Raw genomic sequence first — 8,233 nt, forward strand, 5'->3', positions numbered from 1 at the left:
TGGACGAAAAGCGAAGCTGTTGCGAGTGCTTCCAACAAAAGAGGCGTATTTATTAACGGACAGCGACGACTCAATCTGCCTGACGAATACGTGGTCAATCCCACTACCAAGTTGGCTGAAGGCACTGCGCGCCTAGCTTACGTTATATGTTTTTACGAACCAGGAACAACTTCGAGCCTTTGAAGACTGCTGCTCTGGGGCCAACATGCAAGTTCCGCCGTTAAATACTGGAAGCAGCTGAAGTCCAGCTTCCCCGTATCGCGGCTAAAAAGTATCCTTAGCAGGTACCTTAATTTTAAAATTGGCAAATGGATTTCCACACATGGCAAGAACTTATGTCTTTTGGGGGGTTTGTGAACTGTGTTTGTCAACTTGGTAACTGAGTATATGAGCAAGTGATATTTGTGGGAATTTTATAGTTGCCCGACCTACGAAGAAACTACGTATACGACGGTGAGCGTCAACTTAACGACGACGATTGTTTCGTTGTCTTTTTGGTGGGGGACTCCGTCCGAGCACTGGCTTTCGTGTTTCATGTTTTTAGTTTACGTGAACAAGTCGGCCTCGAACCACGTGGGCCTCTCGTCGTCAGTTGAAATAAAAAGAGTCCCTGGTTTTCCACCCAGCTATGTCGTGAAGGTCGTACCATCTGGCAACGCTTTTTCTGTTATTACAATTGTTGACACAATTTTCCAACAGCCGAAAATTAGCCGAATCTAATAACCTGAAGGCATAGCCAAACAGCGAGACAGTTTGAGCCTCTACGCACCTGAAACTACGTTGGTAAAGTTTAAAATATGCCTGTTTTTAAATCGCGCTTGAGGATATCTTCTAATAAGTTAGCGTAGTGAATGCCAGCAGCCATACAGTTTTACGTTAGAGCATTAAAATAATGAAATTTTTAAACCAAATTCGCAGCGCCACAGGCGTTTAGCCCTAGCGCCGTGTCGCCGCGAACGACTGCTGAAGCGACGGTGTCATCACTCCTGTATTAATCCACGATTACTAATCCCTGCCTACATTCCACGAGATCAAATTTTTAGAGATTGCAGTCATATTTCCGGTGACTTGTAGTACTATTAGTTTCCATATACGTGAGATAGGACACTAGTTATGACCGCTTCCATGGGCGATGATCGCTGCTTCTCCGAAAGCACTCTGAAGCAGGAGCCGAGGCAGCCGTTACTAGACTTCATGTATATCGCGTAACACCATTGTTGAGCGGCTGATTGCCGCCAGAGCTGTGATTGCCACATTCCGCGGGTTCCACCTTGCGACAGGAAAGCCAGCTTTCAGTGCTGTGCACAATAACCCGTTCAAGGTCAGACCTGCTGAAGTGAGCGGTGGCGGTTGCCTTGGCGGCGGCAGCGGCGTCCGCCAGCCGACTATCTCAGAAGCCTGGCTGCCCTCCGGCTGCTGTCACTCGCATGCGCCGACTCCTCCGCGCGCGGCGGCCCGGCGGCGGCTCCTAGAGGCGTGACGGGCGGCTTTAGAGCACGACTTTTAAACTCAAGATGGCGGATGGACGCGCAACTCCGCTCCCCAAGGAGAGGTACATACAGGAATTCTATGCGTCACTAAGGCTCATATGAGGGCCTTAGTGACGCATGGAGGTGACGTGTATGGGTATGAAAGTTATGTGTATGGGTGTGAAAAAAGCGGCGAAAGGCGGAGAGATCATATATGATCTCGCCGGCTTTTGCCCTTACCCGCGCTCCTTCTTTCCTCCGCGTTTCGTCATTTTCTTTTTCGCCGGCTACCGCCACCCGCCATTGGACTGTATAAAAGTCACGTACGTCAGTGCGGCACCGTTTTTGGCCGTGCAGCTTCTGAGCCGGATTTATCGTAGGCGCCAGCAGATAGCAAAGTAAGAATTAGCTGCTCGATCGGACCAAGTGTCGCGTCGGTGTCGTTTACGTTGCTTCGCGGCGCCGATGTTTTGTACCATCGGCTACTCGAATAGGGTCAGGGATAGCAAAAGACTTCGTAATTCCGTCCGGGAAACGAGAAGCAGAAAGGAGAAAGTTTCGTTGCATAGGTTTGGACGGGCAGACTTCAACTCGACGCTGGCATCACGCCTTTGCAAGGTAAGTTTTGGAACGTTTGTTCTCGCTTTGTTAAATTGTGCACACGCTTAAACGGTCACTTACGAAGAAATGCGTGTTTACTCCGAAACAATCGTCGACCCCTTGTTCTGAGTAGGTATTACGCGCAGCGGAGAGCCCTTCATGTAGTAAGCTTTGCTTTGGACCAAAGGCCGTGTATTTGTTGTGTGCGGGATTACTTCCCAGCATAATTATCAGCGACGTAGCATGTCCAGTCGATGGTAAATAAAGTTTCCATTACGCAAGGATTCCTCACCTGAATTTACACTTGTTTTGGTTGACGGCAGCTTGCGTCTGACCGTGTAGCGTGTGCCTTCGGTGTGCATGTAAGCTCTTTGTTGCGAGAAGTCATGTTTTGTGTGCAAACGACCCGGGTAGTATTTTAACAATAAGCCCGTTGTTATGACATTGGAGCGATTTGCTGCGTCATATGTTCAGAAACGCATTGCGGCTACAGGAAAAAAATTGTGGCTAGGTAAAAAATTTAAGCTCAGCTAATATATATTGTGAACGCGCTGTTGACGTACGTTTGATTAGCAATTTCTGTTACCGCTTGGTTAAATTTGCACGCTTGAGTGGGCACTTGAAAAGCCTATTGGCACCGCAACGGCTGTACGCCCTTTTTTCCGTGTATGCACAGTACACAGACGACGGTTAATTACGTCTTAACGTTTGGTTTACACGTGAGGCCATCCATTAGCAGTGTGCGTGCTTACTTCCGCTTAATTGTCAACGGCGCAACGTATGCGGTCACTGTGCTGTGAACCAAAACACACTGGGCAATTGTATTCTCAGCAGACCTTTTTTCTCCTGCAAGCGTTTTTAAACGCATTTATTGTAAGCGAGTTGAGCACGGATTCGGCACTGAGAAGATACACGAACGCGAATTTGACCAGGCTACGGTTGACCGGGCGCTAACTTTTTTGGAGTGCATTACTGCCTATACTTGCAGTGTTTTTGGCGCATGTCAGACTCGGTGGCGACTTTTTTTCCTTCCAACAGGATCATTTCACGAATGATCAATTTGAGCAACGGATATTGGAGAAGCTCGGCGTAAAAAAACTGAACCCAAACTCACTCCCAGGATTTTTTATCTCGGGAAGCCAACTAAGCAGCACAAGCCACCTGCACGACGTAATTAGGGACGTTTGTTCCAATAAAATACGCCTAGGGTGGCACCAGTTCATTTCTGTGATGCACGTTGTTTTCGCTTGCCATTAATTGTGATATGGTTTGTCTTTTGCATTTGTTTCGGATGTATTCCTGTGTTAGTGCAATGTACGAATATGCCAGAATACATCCCAGTAGAAAGCAATTTCGTGCCCCTACCTCTATAAATAATGGCTGTATGCGATCCCGTCGTGTACGAACGGTATTGCATGAGTAATTACTACAGTAATTAGTTTCATTAGCAATTTGTTTATATATTTTCCTGGAGGGATTCGATCTCGTGTTCGTATGAAAACTAAGCCACAAATGGGATTTCAGTTTAACCGTTCGATTGATCGCAGTTCCCCTGGTGCCTATATTCAAAATTACGTGCCTACATTTTTCATCGGCCGCAAGTGCAGTTTAATGTATCCGGCTGTGAATTCGGAGCCGCTGCGATTTTTCACGTCACTGTACGTGCACGCACGCACAACCGTGTGTGTGTGTGTGTGTGTGTGTGTGTGTGTGTGTGTGTGTGTGTGTGTGTGTGTGTGTGTGTGTGTGTGTGTGTGTGTGTGTGTGTGTGTGTGTGTGTGTGTGTGTGTGTGTGTGTGTGTGTGTGTGTGTGTGTGTGTGTTTGTGTGTATTTCTCAATATATTCACAGCAGCCTACGACTACATGAAGGGGAAATAAACATGTTCTGCAAAAACATCAAAGCAGTCGAAACTGCGCGGAATTACGGAAGGGTGTATGTCGGTAGTACAAGCGGGCGCAGGCTCAGCTTCGCTTCATTATTCACACCCAACGCAAGCGAGCCAACGCAGCGCTCGAACTACGACATTTGCGAATGACGAATGAGCCCTCTGTGCAGTGACAGCACGACCACAACTCAATCACGCGAATGCAAGGATAGAATTCCCGTAACAAAGTAATTTGCAATGATCATGTTCGATCCTTTCGCGTCCACGAACTATCTTGAGATGTTGCAGCATGCCGCTTTTTGCCGCCCACGTAAGCGACCACCGCGCTATGCGTATGCGCGAGCCGCATCCGCCCCGCAGGCATATAGCCTTGTACACAAAAAATACCAACAAAACAGCCTCACGTGGTGCGTGATGGTAAAACAGGGCTCTGGAAATCCCATAAATACCACCAAACAGCTATTGGGCGCAAAAGCAAGAGCACACTGCAAGAATAACTTTCTGCAGCGAGCAGCCTTAAAGCGTTGCGGGGCGTCTGCTCTGAAGAGGTCAACGAAGATGGCGGCACCGCCGCGGAGTTAAAGGGGCCATTCAGACAAAACACAAGTTTGGTTTCTTCGAAAGGTTGCCTCGTTAGAATCATACTGACACCACTTTTAACGAAAACGTCGCTCAAATAAGCTACATAATTAGGAAAAAAAGGGAATGGCCATGCGACTCACTAGCTAATTTCCCGAACGAGAATATTAGACGTCATAAGCACAGCTGTGCGATTGGCTGAGGCCGGCAAAGGCAAATGCAGGTTAGGCAGGGCTTAAAAGGTTTTATTTATTGTAGGGTTTAACGCGCCGACGCAGCACAGGCGATGAGGCGCGCCGTAGTGGAGGAATCCGGATTAATTTTGAGCACTTGGGGACGTTTAACGTGTGCCAAAATTTCGCACACACGGGCGTTTTTGCTTTTCTCCTCCATCAGAAAAGCGGCCGCCGCGGGCCAGAATCGAACCTGTGACCGCTTATAATTTTGCAGAACGAGCTATTTTCGCTTACGAGGTATGCATGTTCATTTTATAGCAGTAAAATAGTGGGGTGAAACAATGGAATTTACAAAAGTACACGTAAACATACAAGTACCAGTACTTACTCCTGTTGGTACTGCGCGCACTATGCTAAGCGCCGCACTGCACAGCAGTGCGGTTCTTTGGGGTTGCATCAGACGACAATGGCCGATTGGCGTAAGTGACATTGTGTTACGTGACCGTATTTGTCGAGCATACCCCACTTTTCACGAAACGATTACTACCTACCGTAACAGAAACAAGCCAGGTGCAAATAGGGTCAAAAACAAAAGATAGGTGAATCGCAGTGCGAAGCAGTATGGTGGCGCCATCTTGGAGTAGTGACGGTAAACAAGGCCCCGCTGCAGGCTGAACAGTGTAATTGGAGTTTGCTTGAAGACCCGCACATGTGACGTCATGACAGACGTCCCAAAACACCCGATTTTTCGGGAGAATGAAAAGTTTAACTTGAATTGATTAGTCTCTCAGTGAATAAAGCATCACTTGCTGCCGGAAGAGCGCTGGGGCACTATAAAACACCAGACCTTTCGAATAAAACAAAGGTATTTTGTTTGATGGCACCCTTAAAGATCGCGCGGTGCTGCGGGTGAGGAGAAAGTAGAGATGAGGAGAGCGGGGGCGAAGGGAGCAGTTGGGGCTACCTTTGTTATTTTAAGGGCCTTAGCCGTCACTAGAGTTCCTGTATATCGCTTAGCGCAAGAGTTACGCGTCTAATTGCCACATGCCGCGGGCTCCAGTTCGACAGGAAAGCCCGCTTTCAGTGCTGCGCACAAGACCCCGTATTCAGTCAGTTCTGCTCCACTCAGGGATGGCACCACTGACCATCGGCGGTTGGGGAAGCGGCAGCCGCGGGGCCGTTCAGCTGATAAGCAGCCGACTATCGTGCGCGTTTTTGTCCGCGCTACGCCTCGCCACTCCTCCTCGCCTTGCGCGGCGGCCCGGCGTAAGCTCCTACATGCGAGACGGGTGGCTTTCCCGCACGACCTATAATTCAAGATGGCGGATGGACGCGCAACTCTGCTCCCCTAGGGAAGCTATATACCGGTACTCTAGCCGTCACCAATGTCTGGCGCCCTACCGAGAGTAGCTGCCGTAACAGAAAACTCCGTTGTCACGCGCCCGCCCTTTGCAGGCGCGTGGTTCGGCAGGCCGGGCCTCCTTTTCATCGAGCGGCCTTGTCCAAGTCATACCTCTACCCACAACGGCTATTGTTTACTCTTGAGCAACACATTAGTTGAGAGGTATCGAAAGATTTTTCGGCAAACTTTGGCCTTATCGTTCACTGTTGTCCGCCATGACTGCATCCATGTTCGCTAATTGCTGACTCTTTTCTAGAAAAACCACTCTGCGCCTTGTGGATTGCCGAAAATGCTGTCAAGAATTCCAACAGTCACTGCCATTTCATTCTGCTGGCCAGATGTAGAACTCCGGTATACAACGCTTACGAATACGAAAAACGGGAATGCAACCTTTGGGGAGAGCCCTGCGGCGAATATACGGACCGGACATACCTGATGCCAAAGAGTGAAACATGTAAAGCTGTAAAATAAAAGGAATTCTTGTATTTATTTTACAGTATTGTGGTAATACGCCCTCCCTCAATAATATTTTATCGCATCAAAAAGCTCAATGTTGTCTTTGCCAGAGGTCGGGGAACTAACTCGCACATGAGTCCACTCACTCAGACTCAGTTGGACTCAAACTCACGCGTGTGACATGGTTAGTTTGAGATTGAATGAGTTTGAGCCGAGTGAGCCCGACTGAGTTTGAGTCCGATTGAGTTTCAGTACGCCAGAGACCTAGGGAATTCTGAGTTCATTTTGAGTTCTGAGTACATTTTGAGTTTGAGTACATTTTGAGTACTGAGTACATTTTCAGTTTGAGTCCATTTTGAGTTCTGAGTACATTTTGAGTTTGAGTCCATTTTGGTTCTGAGTACGTTTTGAGTTTGAGTCCATTTTGAGTTCTGAGTACATTTTGAGCTTGAGTCCATTTTGAGTTCTGAGTACATTTTGAGTTTCAGTACATTTTGAGTTTGAGTACATATTGAGTTTTAGTATATTTTGAGTTCTGAGTACATATGAGTTTTGAGTCCATTTTGAGTTTGAGTACAGATTAGTAGCCTAGCAGGCAGCTATGGTTGGCTGTTAAGTTTCATGCGTCGCTGTGGGCTCGGAAATCAGGTTACCTGCGGGTACGGCACCATTCGCGATCCGTATGATCGGTTGGGAGGGAGGGGGTGTCTTATTTTTTAGTTTCTTGCTGAATTTTCATGACCCTAAGCACTTGCTGTATACCAAGTTTTCGCGGCTGGGCGCGTGAGGTCATAAAAAAGGGTTGTCTTAACTTTTCCTCCTGATGGATCCACTAAGAGGGTGGGAAAGGGTTGTGGGAAGGCACACGGCGGCGCTTGCTTGTTGGTTGTTCGCCTGCTACTGTTAACGGCTTGATATACTAGGGGTCACAAAGGAAGAGGTGAGAGCCGGGGGGAAAAGGGGGCGAGGGCTGTCCCTTCTTCTGTTTCAAATGAATTAGCTCAATTGACTGGGCAACGCCCCTTTAGACAGAATAATGACCGCATTAGATTGGGTGAGAAGTCAAACTGATGATGCTAAGGCGTGTAAGGTATCAAATGAAAGGTCCATATTAACGGAATCACGCGGGGTAAATAAAAAAATGCTTCCTGATTGTAGTCATCAGGCAGTCATATATTGGGTTAAAATTCAAAATGACGCTGCGAGGGCATGTGGGGAATCAAATTCAAGGTCTCGATGTGTGGAATCATTCGGGACAAAAATGCGTTATGGTTATATCATGACGTAGTCATGGTTACTCATATATACGGTTAAAATTCAAGTTTATGACGCTAGGGCGTGTGGCGTATCAAATGAAAGGTCTCGATGAAGGTAATCACGTGCTTCTTGATTATTATCATGACATAGTCAAGGTGGGTCATAAATTAGGTTAAAATTCACAATGACACCACTGGGTGTGTGGGGCATCAAATTGAAGGTTCCGATGAGGGAAATCACGTGGGACAAAAATGCGGTATGGCTATATCATGAGATAGTCATGGTTAGTCATTGATTGGTTTAACATTCAAATTGATTCCGCTAGGATGTGATGGGTATCAAATTAATGGTCTTGATGAGCGGAATCACGTGGGAGAAATACAAAAATTCTTCCTGGTTATAACCAT

The 8,233-nt window shown here is 47.4% G+C and overlaps 1 long non-coding RNA gene across 1 annotated transcript in view; it reads left to right on the forward strand.

Moving 5' to 3' along the window:
• LOC144166221 (uncharacterized) overlaps positions 1–6,581 on the forward strand; it is a 121,895-nt gene extending 115,314 nt beyond the window's left edge. The window contains exon 6 of the long non-coding RNA XR_013321612.1: positions 6,370–6,581. This is a non-coding gene — a long non-coding RNA (uncharacterized LOC144166221). The remainder of the gene's footprint in view (positions 1–6,369) is intronic.
• The last annotated feature ends 1,652 nt before the right edge of the window (positions 6,582–8,233 follow it).

Source organism: Haemaphysalis longicornis, unplaced genomic scaffold (genome assembly GCF_048455015.1).
Source record: "Haemaphysalis longicornis isolate Haplotype H1 unplaced genomic scaffold, Haemaphysalis longicornis Haplotype H1 scaffold_1, whole genome shotgun sequence".
Classification (NCBI taxonomy): domain Eukaryota; kingdom Metazoa; phylum Arthropoda; class Arachnida; order Ixodida; family Ixodidae; genus Haemaphysalis; species Haemaphysalis longicornis.